This window comes from Ctenocephalides felis, unplaced genomic scaffold, assembly GCF_003426905.1.
Source record: "Ctenocephalides felis isolate EL2017-DRISC unplaced genomic scaffold, ASM342690v1 CF-g0.4_SCAFFOLD_01170, whole genome shotgun sequence".
Lineage (NCBI taxonomy): Eukaryota > Metazoa > Arthropoda > Insecta > Siphonaptera > Pulicidae > Ctenocephalides > Ctenocephalides felis.
In genome coordinates, this window is record NW_020537324.1 from 76,387,040 (window position 1) to 76,401,731 (window position 14,692).

Genomic DNA, 14,692 nt, shown 5'->3' on the forward strand with positions numbered 1-14,692 from the left:
ATAAATATAAAATACATATTAATAAAATTGTAAGGAAATATAAATATAAAATACATATTAATAAAATTGTAAGGAAAATATAAATATAAAATACATATTAATAAAATTGTAAGGAAAATATAAATATAAAATACATATTAATAAAATTGTAAGGAAAAATAAATATAAAATACATATTAATAAATTGTAAGGAAAATATAAATATAAAATACATGTATAAAATTGTAAGGAAAATATAAATATAAAACATATTAAAAATTGTAAGGATAATATAAATACATACTAATAAATAGTAGGTGTTGATAACTACATATAGCTTTGATTTGGTCTACAAACATAATTTTTGATGGATTAATTTAATTCTAATAAAATAAATAAATTAGCTATTCAAATCTATTCATATACATATTTTTATTTACTCTATTTTTTTTCTTTGTAAAAAACCCCAATAAAGTATTTTGTATTTGAAGTAGAAGTAACACTGGCTACTTGTACTATTATCAATTTATTTGTCATATGTAATTTAATTATATTATATTTAAATTAGTACTAGATTGGTTCAAGACAGTTGTAAATTATATGGTAAAATAAAAAAAAATATTCATACGTTTCGACATCAAGCATGTGTCATCATTGGGCAAAACTTATAGAAAAATCTCATTAATTTTTGCAATTGCCAAAAATAAAATTACTCAAAGGATCCTGGACAATTTAAATAAAATTATAAACTTTACCATTTTCTTTAATATTCTGCAGGATAATAAGGTAAAATTCATTACCTTTGTTCTAAATAATCCAAAACCGTCCATTCTTTTTTTATTTTGATTATTTCTATAACTACTATAGTCGTCCATATAATTTTCGCCAGAAACAAATTTATTTTGACAAAACATAAAACCTTAACCATTTTTTTTAAATCTGCTATTTGTATAAAGAAATAAATTAACAAAGAGAGAGTACTGAGTAATTTTTGTAGTTGCTAAAAATGAAATTAAGACTTAAAAACTTGAAAAAAAAAATCATAAAACTTTAAACATTTTTTTTAATATTCTGCAGGAGTAGTTAGTTGTCTCAAACCCATCATCTTTGTTCTAAAAAATCCAAAACCATCAATTCTTTTTTTATTCTGATTATTCCTATAACTACCATAGTAGTCCATATAATTTTCGCCAGATCGTACATTGATTTTTGTGTTCTTAATTTTTCCCAAAATATCATCTTCGTCGTAAATATAATTAGTTTCGACGTCGAAAATCGTAGATGTCCTCCTGTTGTAAAAATTATTATATTTTCTGGAACCATTTTTGAGATATTCAGGTTTTTTGGAGGTTCCGTGCAGGTGCAATTTGCACTGGCGGATTTTTCCTTTGTAGGACTTTTCACCAACCTGGGTAAAAGACATATGTATATATGTATATATATATATACTTATTTATTTATTTATTTATTTATTTACCATATCTGCTATATGCAAAATCCATACACCCCCCCTAGGATCTTCGCCCCAAGAAGCAACAGACATGATTTTCCAGTTTTTAAAACCCTTTCTTGAATCGTCCAATTTTCTGGTACCCAAAACCTGAATTTTTGTACCTAAAATATAGAATACATAACATAATATAAAAAAAACAGTAAATAAAGATTCAAAATTTACTATTTTTTTTAAATTTTTTACACCAGCGTGAAGGTTTAGTTGGTCTTTTTTACCCTAACCAAGTGTAAGTCTTTATGGTAGTTATCCAAAATAATCAGTTGAATCTAAAATAAAACTAGTGGTGTATGACATCGTGCCGTAAGCAAATTGCTGGAACTTCCCGTACCGTAATTGAAAATTCGAGAAAGGAAAATAATCAATAATTGTTCCGAATAATTTCAAATACATTATTTATTATGAATGCATACTGTAAATTTATAAGTGCTTATTAAATTGGTCGACGATGTTTACAACAAATTTATGAATTCTTTTTTAAATTTTGATTTTCTTTAAAATATGAAATGTTTTAAAAATTATAGATATTTTTCAAAATTTGGCAATTTTTAGATGTTTAAAATTGTTTGGAGTATTTGAAAAAGAAACGTTTTTTTCTAATTTTTGAGAATTTAGAAACTTTTGAAAATTTCAATTTTATTGAAAATTTTGTAGTTTTTGAAATTTCGAGAAAATTTCGAAATACTGATCTCTTTTGTAAAAAATAGATTATTCAAAAAATCTTGATATTTCTCAAAATTTTGATTGTTTTTGAAAACTATAAATGTTTAGATAATTAGATTTTTTTTTTAGATATATTCTTTATTTTTTGAGAATTTGGAAATTTTTGAGAACATTTGAAATTTGTTGTTGAAAATTTTGTTATTTTTAAATTTCTAAATATTCAGAATTTTGTGAGAAATTGATTTTTCAAAAAATTTGGTGATTTTCCAAATTTGTTTAAATTTAGATTTTTTCTTCAATATTAGGAAAGGTTTTCAAAATTCAGTCAATCTTTTAATGTTCGAATTTTTTGCTGTTTTTGAAATAGTTTTTTTTTTGTTTTTAGAAAATTTGGAAATTTCTGAATTTTATGCAAAAAAAAATGGATTTTTCAAAAATGTTTTTATATATTGATTAAAATCGTTTTTTTATTTGAGAATTTTGGAAATTCTTAAAATATGCGATTTCATTGAAAATTTAATTACTTTTGAAAATTTCAAAACAATTCGAAATATTCTGTTTTTTTTTGTAAAAATGGATTATTCCAAAAATGTTGATATACTGAATGAAATGTTTATTTTTATTTGCTGAAAAATAGAAAATTTTTGAAAATAGTCTATTTCATTGAAAAAAATTTATACTTAATCTGATTTTTTTGTAAAAACAAATCAAGAAAGTTTGATATTTTTTAAATTTTATCAAAATTTTGATTTTTTCTTGAAAATCATAAAATGTTTAAAAATTTGATTTATTTTTCAAAATTTAGTCAATTGTTAAATGTTTAAATTTTTTTGGAGTTTTTAAAAAAAAAGTTTATTTTTAAAAATTTGAAAATATATTTTGTTGAAAATTTTGATATTTTGTAAAAAAATATATTTTTCAAGAAAAAATGATATTTTTCAAATTTTTCTTTTTTTTTTTGAAAATTATAAAACAATTCGAAAATTTAACTTTGAAAATTTTCAGAACAACGAAATTATCTGTAAATGATCCATTCTCTCAAAAACTGCATGACCATTGCTCCAAAAGGGCTAGACGTGCCTCTTGCAAAAACGTCTCGTGATTAAGTACGAACCGAATGTTTTTGTAATCATTCAAACCGGTGAACTTTAAAATTGAAAATCTTGGTACGAAACCCAAAATATTGACACAAAATGTGTACACATTATTAAAATCTTTATAAAATATCTGATAATTTGATGTGCATATATCTAATGAATATTTTTGACCAAGTGCAAATTTTTCCTGGCTTTCCAAATATTTAAACAGTTCTTTGTCAAATTCTTATATGTTAACTGAATTTTAACTAGGTACAATAGCAAACAAATTTGACTTTCTACTAAATCTTGGAATCTCGTCTAAGTACCATCTACATCTATCCATTATTTACCGGCTGGTGATGTTAAATACATTTCCAACACTCCTCTCCTGGGATATTCTAAGTTAATTTCGACTTCGACATGTTCGAGATGACTCGGAGCACTATCTCGACATACTTTGGATGAATTTTGCATAATGCATTGAGATGTCTCGAATGTGACCGCACTCCATTTGCCATGTTTCAGGACGACAGAGGATCTGAGGACGAAAAATTTGATTTAGTCAAAAGAAAAAAGATTTATTTGTGATAAACTAGTGGTGTATGGCATCGTCCCTCAAGGCACTTGCTGGCACTTTCCGTACCGTAATGGAGATATTCGAGAAATTTTAAACGTTTTCAAATGTATCATTACAAATACTGTCAACTTTCATTATTCTTACTATCTTGTTATATCTGAGCAAATCAAATGTAAATCATAAATCAATCTATCTCCATTAACAATCGTCATTTCATTCGAATTCAATTTTTTAAAAAAAATAGTTGCCTAATTTACACAAAATTCAAAAAGTGCTCCAGTATAGTCACAGTCTAACGCATTTGCAATAATTCTGTGCTACATTTTACTTATACTGTGCTTAGCTTGGCGGCATTTTCCAAGTGGCGCTTAGACTGTGCTTGGTTGGGTGATTTGTTTGGAAATTTGATCTTAAAAATTACTTTAATAAATTTTTATATTTTATTTATCTAGAATGAAATTAGTATTTAGTCATTTTTAATATTAACAAAAAAATATTTGTTGTAAATTAAAAAACAATTGTTTTCCTATTTTTATCAATATATATCGAATGTTTTTTGAATTATTCGAATCGGTTGATCCGTGCGTCCGAAATCGTCGATAAAATATTGTATCCACACATACACACACATGATTTTTTTCTAAGTTATGTCAAAATGTTCAGAAACCTCTGAAACGTAAAGATATGCAAAAATTTTCGTTTTTGATTTTTGGATGATTACAATAACATATCATACCAAATATTAAATAATTAATAAGTTTAATTAATATTTAATAAAAATAAAAGATTAATAAAAATCTGAAGGAACATTATTAATAATAATAATTATAATCGTAACTAATATTAGACTGAATAATAAAAAAGAGAATAACCACACAAAATAATTTTATTAAATCTTAATCAAAATTATATTCAAAATTCATATTTGAATTGTGCAAAAGAATGATGGTTGTTCCTTTTTTAATCATTTAATAACCTTTATATTTTTAATATTTTTTATAAATGTATATTGTTATATTGGATTTTAAATTTTATTCTCATTTTTTTAATTAAGTAATATTTTATTTTTAACAAATACATTTTATTTATTTTTTCATTCAATTTTTATTTGAATATTTCATATTTACTTAATAATAATTTCAATTAAATATTTCATATTTAGTTAACAAAGTGTATTAAGTTTGTAATTTTGTTTCTTTTTTTTTCGTTTAAATTTATTAATTTAAATTATTTGCAGTCAATATTTTTCATGAAATAAATATTACTTAGTTATATGAATCATAATTTTGTTTAAATAAAATTTAATTAATATTTGATTACCTTGAATAGTTCAAGTTTTTAATTTTTTATTTCTTTAATTCATTTTTCTTAAGAAATTGTTAAAATTATTAAAGTTATATCATAACATTGTTATTATTATTTTTATATACTATTTACTATTATTATTTATAAACGTACTACTATTTTTATAATTTTGACTTCTAACTAATGAAAAAAAAACTATAATTTATACGTTATTTTTTTAAATCTTTTTTCTTAAGAAATTGTTAATGTTATTAAAATTTGGTAAGTTTCTTGTTATTACTGTTATACACTATTGTTATTATTATTATTATTATTATTATTTAGACATACTAGTATTTTTATTATTTTTACTTCTAACTAATAAAAAAAACATAATTTATACATGTATTTACTGTAAAATTCTAATAAACAAAATATCATTAAAGAATTAAACAAGTTTCATTAAAAAAAACAATTCTATTAGCAAATTCTGAGATGATTCTGAAAATTCTTAAAAGAAATTTATTTTTAGAACTTCTAATTTGAATGTCCATTTAAAATCATAATTAATGAGTACAATTGAATGATAAGAGAACAAAAGAAATTCATAAATTCAACACTAAAAATCGATATTCTATTTTTATGATTCGGCGCATTAATAATTCCGACGAATTTAAAAGCACAATCCAAATAAAATTATATATATATATATATATATATAATAAAAAAATATATATACAACAATATACAAGTTGCTTTAGTCCTTAGCAAAAAGTAGCAATTCCGATTACAATACAATAAAATTATTTAATTCAATAAAAATTATTTTAGTCCTTGTCCAATTATAATAATTTATATTTGTTTTGCTTTACTAATAATTAGAACACTTAATATTTGTGTATATAACTATAAAAATCTACAATGATATTAAAAAAAACTACAGTTTTTGATAAAATCCTAGTCGTTATTCAAAATAGTTGTCAAAAAAGACATGAAAACTAACCATGATAAATAAATCGAATTTTTTTTCCATTTTCTCAATTTTTCGAAAAAAATTCTCTAAACTATAAAAACACCAAACCAACAAATGCACCCACATTTTTTTTAAATTGTACCCAAATATTTCAAAGGTCCAAAAATGATATAAAATTTTTTATTCCTATATTAAATTTTACAAAACATTTTTTCTACTTACGTTTCCTTTGTACTAGTAACAGTATAAACAAACTTTTCCGGAACATTTGTCCAATTTTCTGCATTTTTTACCAAAGAATCTGCATTCATCAGGCCAAAACCAAATCTGGTGTTGTACCAGAAACCTGCATGGTTCATTATCCAACCTACATTATCCTAAAAAAATAAAAAAAATCATTATTAACACTAATTACACTAATAGTAAATTATTTATGTTGACTACTACCCTTATACAAGATTAACTACCCTCATTATAGTAATTATCATAGTAATTTTATAAAAAAAGGCCTAATACTAGCACTCATACCAACTTTTAATACTAGCGCCATCTATTTATACCTAACAGAGGTAAAAATTAAAATTACATTTTTTTTGTGTACTGTTAGAGTAAATAGTAAATATTTTGATAATTAGGTAATAAATATATAAAAATATTAAAAAAATATAATATCCTAATATACTGCTGTAATCTTTTTGTGTAAATGCCTAAGATAAGTTTCTATCAGCATTATATCTTAGTCCGTTTGAAAATTTAGAGAAAATCTACATGTTTTCTATGTAAAAGAAAGTAATTAAAAATATTAATACAAGTCCAAAAGCTCTTATAAACACCGAAAAATTAAGATGGCATTGTCAATAAAAAAAACTAGAAGGAAATACATTGGTTACTGTTAATTTATTAGAAAATCTTAGCTAGTCATTTATACACAAATGGTAATAAAAATTACCAATATTTTGTAATTAACCAAAAAGTCTGGATACTCCCAGAATTTGGTTCGCATATTTTTTTATACGTTTGTATGTATGTTTCAGTATATATTTTTTTCTTCCCTCATCTAATTTATTAAATTTTCTCCAAGCAAGTCATTATTAGGGAAAACTCTCAAACAAATTGAATTTAAAAATAAATTATTCTCACTCACTTCCAAAGGAGCGTACTCCACCGTCCATACGATGAGATGCTGAACGTCTCTCCAAGTCAAATTGGGGCTAAAAAATACAAAAAATATTTAAAAAAAAATGTGAAAAATTAAAGGAAGAAAAGAAATTAAAAGATGTTATGTTAATTGAGTGTATACAAGATTATGTAAATGGATTTTTTAAAAATGTTTTTGTGTGACTAATTTGTTATTTTAAAGCAGAGAGGTGGATTTACAAATTTTGTAGTACTTGGTATTAACTTTCAGAATATACTTTAAATCTATTTATATACTTTAGGACTTTAATGAATTTTAACTTTTTTTTGGTACTAAAGAATCTTGATAAATTTGAATTCCCTTAGACTTTAAAAAATTTGAACTTTTTTAGATGCTTATGGTGGTTGATGTACTCAAACTTTTTCAAGGGTTTATGTACGGTTATAATTTTCAAAAAAAAATGGTTTCTTTTTAGGAACTTTAGATTCTTGTTAAATTTAAGCACTTTTTAGATACTATAGGACCTTGATTATATTAAGCACTTTATAGTTATTTTAGAATGTTGACAAAATTTAATTTTTTTGCTGCTTTAGGACCTTAACAAACTCAAACTCTTTATAGGTTTTGATGGACTTTTATGATTTTTTTAGAATATTTTTAGCTTATGTAGGATTAAATAAAGAAACTTTAGGACCTTAGTGAATAAAATCTCTTTTTAGATACTCTAGGACATTGGTAAATTTAAATACTTTTAATATTATTTGGGACCTTGGTAAATTTAAACTCTTTTTTGATACTTTAGTTCCTGTATGCATTTGAACTCTTTTTATATGTTTTAATATACTTTAGGATCTTGATAAATTTTTCTTGGACACGCTGAGACTTTGAGAATTTTGAACTTTTTTTGGAACTTTAGGTGCTTGATAAAATTTAAAGTCTTTTTAGACACTTTAGAACCTTGAAAGATTTAAACATTTTCAGTACCATATTATGTATTTTTTTCTATTTCGTTTGTTTTCTCACTTTTTCGACAATATTCTATGAATTTCTTTCTTTATATAATTTGTTTATATATTATTTCATCCTTTTCCACGGTACAATATTTTTATACTTGTTTTCATAATTTTCATATTTCATATTTAAATTCTTTTTATATTCTTCTGGACCTTAATGTTTTTTAAGATACTTGGAAACTTTAGTAAATTTTTTTTTACTTACTTTGCTTCAAGTGCCAAAGCAATAATTCCTGCTGCAAGTGGGGCTGAAGCAGAAGTTCCAGTATGTTTTACTGTACATTTATTATTTAGATCTGTTGTAGCCTGAAAATAAAGAAAAAATTATAAGTAACATATGAAACTAAAATTAATTATAAATACAAAATATACTTGAATTAAATACAAGCTTGTACAATCATCCTAGGTTATTCAAAATTATTGAAAAAACTTTGTGGGAATGTATGGGTAAAAATATAGGTGTTTATTGACACTTAATGTAGAAGAAGAAAATTTTTCTTAATATGATCTCGATCAAATTTAATTTTCTTTTTATAACCACATCCAAAAAATTTATTTTAAACCTCAATTTTTACACCTCATTAACATTTATATCTATTATATTTATTATAGAATAAACTAAACAAAAAACTATGTAATTTTACATAATCTACCATGACCATTACCCTGATTAATTCCATTTCTTCAAAAATTGTTAAGAAAACTTGTTCGAAGCAAAAGTTCTACTTATAAAAACACGAACAGAAATATTTCGCTCTTAAATATATTATAAGAAGAGAGAGTGAGTTTTTAATATTCTTTTGCGTATAATAATTTTCAGATATTTTACCTTTTATGAATTAACATAAAAAGTAATAGAGGTAAAGTGGAAGGAATCTGTACAAAGTGTTTCATAAGGGATCAAAGTGAGGAAAGTAGATGTTTTAGAGAAGACATCAAAGAATGTCTGCTCTGGTTTTTGATAGTAGTGACTAAGTGAATATGTATATATATATATATATATATATATATATATATATATATACCTCGTGTCACGATGTTGGTTCGCGATGGACGCCCAAACTACTGAAGCGATTTTAAATTTTAATGGCTCATTGTGTGCATATATATCCAACTTGGGTTACAGGAAATTTTAAAAAGTAAATTTGGAATATAAATATATAATTTTTATAAATTTCTAAAAATTTTGACAGAAAATGACAAAAAAAAAACAAAACACTAAAATGACAAATGTCAAAATTTAAGAAAATTTCGATGTATAATTTTTGAAAACCAAAATTTGACACATTAAAGAATAAAATGCAAAAACATGTAAATAGATAGAAATATCAAACATTTATATCCAAATTTGATAAAATGCTATATTCAAAATCAATATCAATGTTTATAGTTTTAAATCTATTTAAAAATCAATGCTTGAAATTTTGAATAAATGTTGACATGTAAAAAAATTAAATGTCATTTGTCAATACTTATGAAAATAATTATATAAATAGATTTACGATTTAGATTTAATTGATTAGCTTACCAAATTATTTCGGAAACCAAAACTTCATCAAAACATTATAGATCAGAGATCACAATAAAAAAGCGGCATATTGAATTTAAAATCAATCATAAACAAAACCTCGACATTTCAAAAAAAATTTATTTTATACTAAAAATATTTTTTATGGCAAAACAACGTTTGCCGGGTCAGCTAGTATATATATATATATATATATATATATATTGTGAATGTGTGAATGAGTGAAATCTACACACAAAACATATACTTGTTTAATTAAAATTAGTTTCTTATCTAGATGTTACCTTGCTTAAATAAATGGAAGTGTGTAAACGATACTATAAGAGGAAAACCGCAGAAAATCGCAGAAAAGTGTGAAAAAGTAATTATAAAAATGCAGCAAAGTTTTACAAAAAATTGTTACACTTAGCAAATGTTTTTTGTTTATCGACATCAAAAACAAATCGAATGTTTTTCAAAAATCATAAAATGTACCATACGTCGTTTTGAGTCTTGGTTTGGCTCGTCATGAGTATTATACGTGCATAGGTGATTAAAAATAAGATTTCATCAGACTTGATAGGATTTAGGGAATTCAGTTTTTTTTTATCCTTACAATCATTTGGTCTTCGTAAGCTCCCGAAGAATATGTTACAGCCATTGTAGAAGCACAAAGCTCTCCGTACCAAGGAAAGCTCCCTCTTTGACTTGCACTTCCGATTGATATCGTATATATACTTCCGGTATATCTGAAATTGATCAATAATATATTAAATATAATATATATATATATATATGTATATATATATATGAAATATTTATTTTGGAAAATTTATTTTCCACAATAATAAAATTAAATTTTGAATTATTATCTTGGAATTGATATTTTTATAAGATTACTTTTATAATACTTACTTTAATATTTAAACACATACATATATATTTTTAACCACATACTTTTAATTTTTAATCGTAAAAAATATACAGTTAAATTTAATGTTCAATTAATTTTAATTTTTTCTCAATAATAATCATACTCTTATCAGTTTAGTTAGTTTTAAGTTAATTGTAACAGGTTGTAGTATGATTTTTTAAAAATAACTAAAATGAAAAAATACCAACTACAGAAATAGAATATATAAGTTAGTTATATAAAAATCTACTATTACTTATAATACTATTTACTGATTTAATATTAATCAAAGTTAATCAAATATAAAAGTGTCTAAAGAAATTATTTTCCAATTTCTTTAATGTTCATATGGTGAATGGTAACGTATATGAATTTTAAGTATTGAAATATATAAATAATTTATTTGTTATTAATAATAATATTTTTAAAAAAATACCCATCACAATTGCAATTATCATTTTTACTTCCACCATTTCCACTTGCCCAAACGTAAATTGCTCCTTTGCCATCTCTTCCCTGAAAAAATAATATTTTTATTATATTTTTTTAATTACAATATTTATTACAACTGTTAAATATTTTAACATCTAGTAACAATAGTAAACAATAACATAAATTTAAATAAAAAAGAGTACAAAATAAAGGATAGTACTTCGATTAAAATAATATCCGTAGTATGATGATTTAATTTAAAATAAAAGCAAATCATAATAATAATAAAATTAATAAATAAAATAAACAAAATTTCTAAATAATAAAAATAATACTAGAAAAAGAATAAAGTGGAATAAAAACAATAAGTGACAGATAATAATAAATATAACAATATAACAATATTAGAAATAATAAGATAATAATATAACAATAATAATAATATTAATAATAATAATAATGTTAGCGTTTACAAATGGCTATTCATAAAATAGTAATAACAATTAGTTAGTACTATAATAATTACAATTATTAATTCGTTATATTTAAGAAGAATGCATTTTATACATATACAAAAATGCATTTTCTACTAAAACTGAATATAGTATATTAACATCCTGACATCAATGTATATTTAATTTAATTTGTAAAATTATTTTATTTATTAAAATATTTTAATAGTACTCATTATGTGAATAATTTAAAATTTTAATTTTGAGAAAAAAATAATAAAAAAAATTTTTTTAAAAAAAAAACAGAACTTTGTAAATTAAAAAGAACTGATGTGCATACAATAATAATATTGTACATATAATACGTATCATTATATTGCATTTTTTAATGTTTTTTAAATTTTAATGCCTTAAGATAATAAGTTTTTGAGTCATTTTAGTTTAAAATGTTTACTACAATTTTAATAAAAATATGTTTAAATTTAAATTATAAATACAATAGCAACTTATGTTCTAAGTTTAGTAAAATTGTTAAAATGAAATTAAATTTTAAAAATATGATAGTTAGATTTTTTGCTAAGTAATCTTAGATAAAAATTATGTAAGTGCCAATATACATACATACATATATATATATATATATATATATATATATATACAATATATAAATTGATCTATTGTACATTTTTGTATAATGTTTAACTTGTTCACTTTTACAAACTTCATCTTTTCTTCTCTCAAAGATACTTTTCAGTATTTTACTTTCCAACAAAGTTTTTCATTATCTTTCCAAAAAGTTTTTCAATCGATTTGTTTTTATTTCTACTTGTTGAAAACTTTTACGCATTTTGATAAAATTCTAAAGAAAAACATGATACCGAAAATTATTTTTATGCGATGTTAAATATTTATTTAACCTATTGTAATATATATATATATATATATATATATATATATATATATATATTTCAATTAATTAAAGACAAACAAAGTTCTGATTCAAGGTATTTGTTACAAAATTATTTCTTTGAAAAAATATCTTAATTTTTAATTCTATGGTCTTATTTGAAAAATAGTATATGTTTAGTATAAAATATGCCAAGCACTTTCTAATTTAATTAATAAACAAATAAAAACAGAACATCCTAGATTTGATAAACCAGAAAATCGTCCACAATTTCATAAATCGACAACTATTATTATAATAATTTTATAATACTAGCAATACAAACAAAAAATAGAACAACCAAATATAAAATATTATGTTTTCCATAATAATAAAATTTTTATCTATTGAAACTCATTCCTAAAATTTGGTTTAAACAAATAGTAATAAACTAATGATAGCATTTTGTTCTTCTAATAAATAATATTATTTTGTTAATAATGTTACTAACAAATTTTATATTTTTTTCTGTATCTGTTTCCTTATGAATTGTATAATATTCTCGTTTTGCAGTTTTTAAATCATAATTAAAATATGATTTTATCTCTTTATATCGTATTTAGTTATTTATTCAATAAATAAATGTATTTTAATGTGAGATATTATTTATTTACATTTACATTTAGTTCTCGTATTTTGCAATAACATCCCTTTGATGCATATTTAATGCAACAAAATAAAAGCTCGATATGATTCTGTTTTTACGAAAAACAAGTTACTATAAATATATAATGAATTTCATATCAAAATATTTTCATGTAAATCAAAACAACAGAGACTATATAATATTTATGGAATTATTATTTTAACTCAGGATTTAGTTAAATATAATAAAAAAATCTGTTTAAATTTAATTTATTGTTTTCCATAGTTAATTACTACTATTTGTTTTATTTTTCTATTATTTTTTATTTCTATATTTTTGAATCATTTTTATTTATTTATTCATTATATCATTATTATTTCTTTCTGAACTTATTATTATTTTTTATCATTATTATTATTATAATTATTTCTTATTATTTTGTGTAGTTTAGCCATAATATGAATGAATAAAAAGAATTAATTTAAACATTTAAAATCTATTTAAATATTAATTTATATTTTTCTATTGTTTCAGGTTAGTGTCAGAATTTTATACAAATTCATACCAAAAGTAAGTCTATACTTTAATTTATGTAATTTATTTTATTAATTATTTTAGTTAGTTAAAAAATTGTTTCTAGTGTAAATTTATTAATAATTTTTCAACCATTCCCAAAAGTTTTAAAACATTTATAATTATATTATAGCGAAATTTTATATAAAGCATTTAATTATATTTTTGAAGAGCTTTTTATATCCTTCTTATATAACCAAAATGTAATTAATAAGGATAATTGCTAGATTTGTTTAAATAATTGTCCAATTTTATTAGAATTTTTTATCTGAAATAGTTATATATTTATACAAGTGATATTATACACAATAATTAATATAAGCAAGGGGTTTGAAAACTTTTTACATTAAAATAATTAAAAACTACATGTAAAATAGTTAAAAAATATTGTTTCGGACACCCTTTTTTAGTTATCTTAGTAGAAATTGGATAAAATTTACCATGATGATATGAAAACTATCCTATACACTCCTATATCAATATTTTGAAAAAAAAACTGGTTTGTAAACTTATATAAATAATAAGCAAGTGGTTTCTAAAGAGTCAAGTTTCGTAAGTTTTAATAAACTTCAACTTATTTTTTTAACAAATATTTGTTATCAACCTTTGGATGGGTGTAAAATTATTCTAAAAAAAGAATTCAACAGAAATTTCTGTGGATATCGTATTTTTTTCCCTTTTTGCGAAAAATCGTCGACGAGATGATAAATACACATATTCTCATTTTTCATTCAGACGACACGTTGAGATAGTGCTGAAATATCATCTTTTAAGGGAACTGAATTATTATATATATACATACATACATACATATATATATATATATATATATATATATATATATAAAGTATGATGCTCTCATATCATGTTTTGAAAATCCAACCGATAAATTTCTGACGTCGTCCTGTCATTCTGTGAGCTTTTTATATCAGATAACGAGCTTTTAAGTTCAACGAAAAATATGTTTATATTATATATATATATATATATATATATATATATATATAGAAATATAATAATCACCATATCAATTATTTACGTTTAATCTCATTAATTCCTACAAAAAA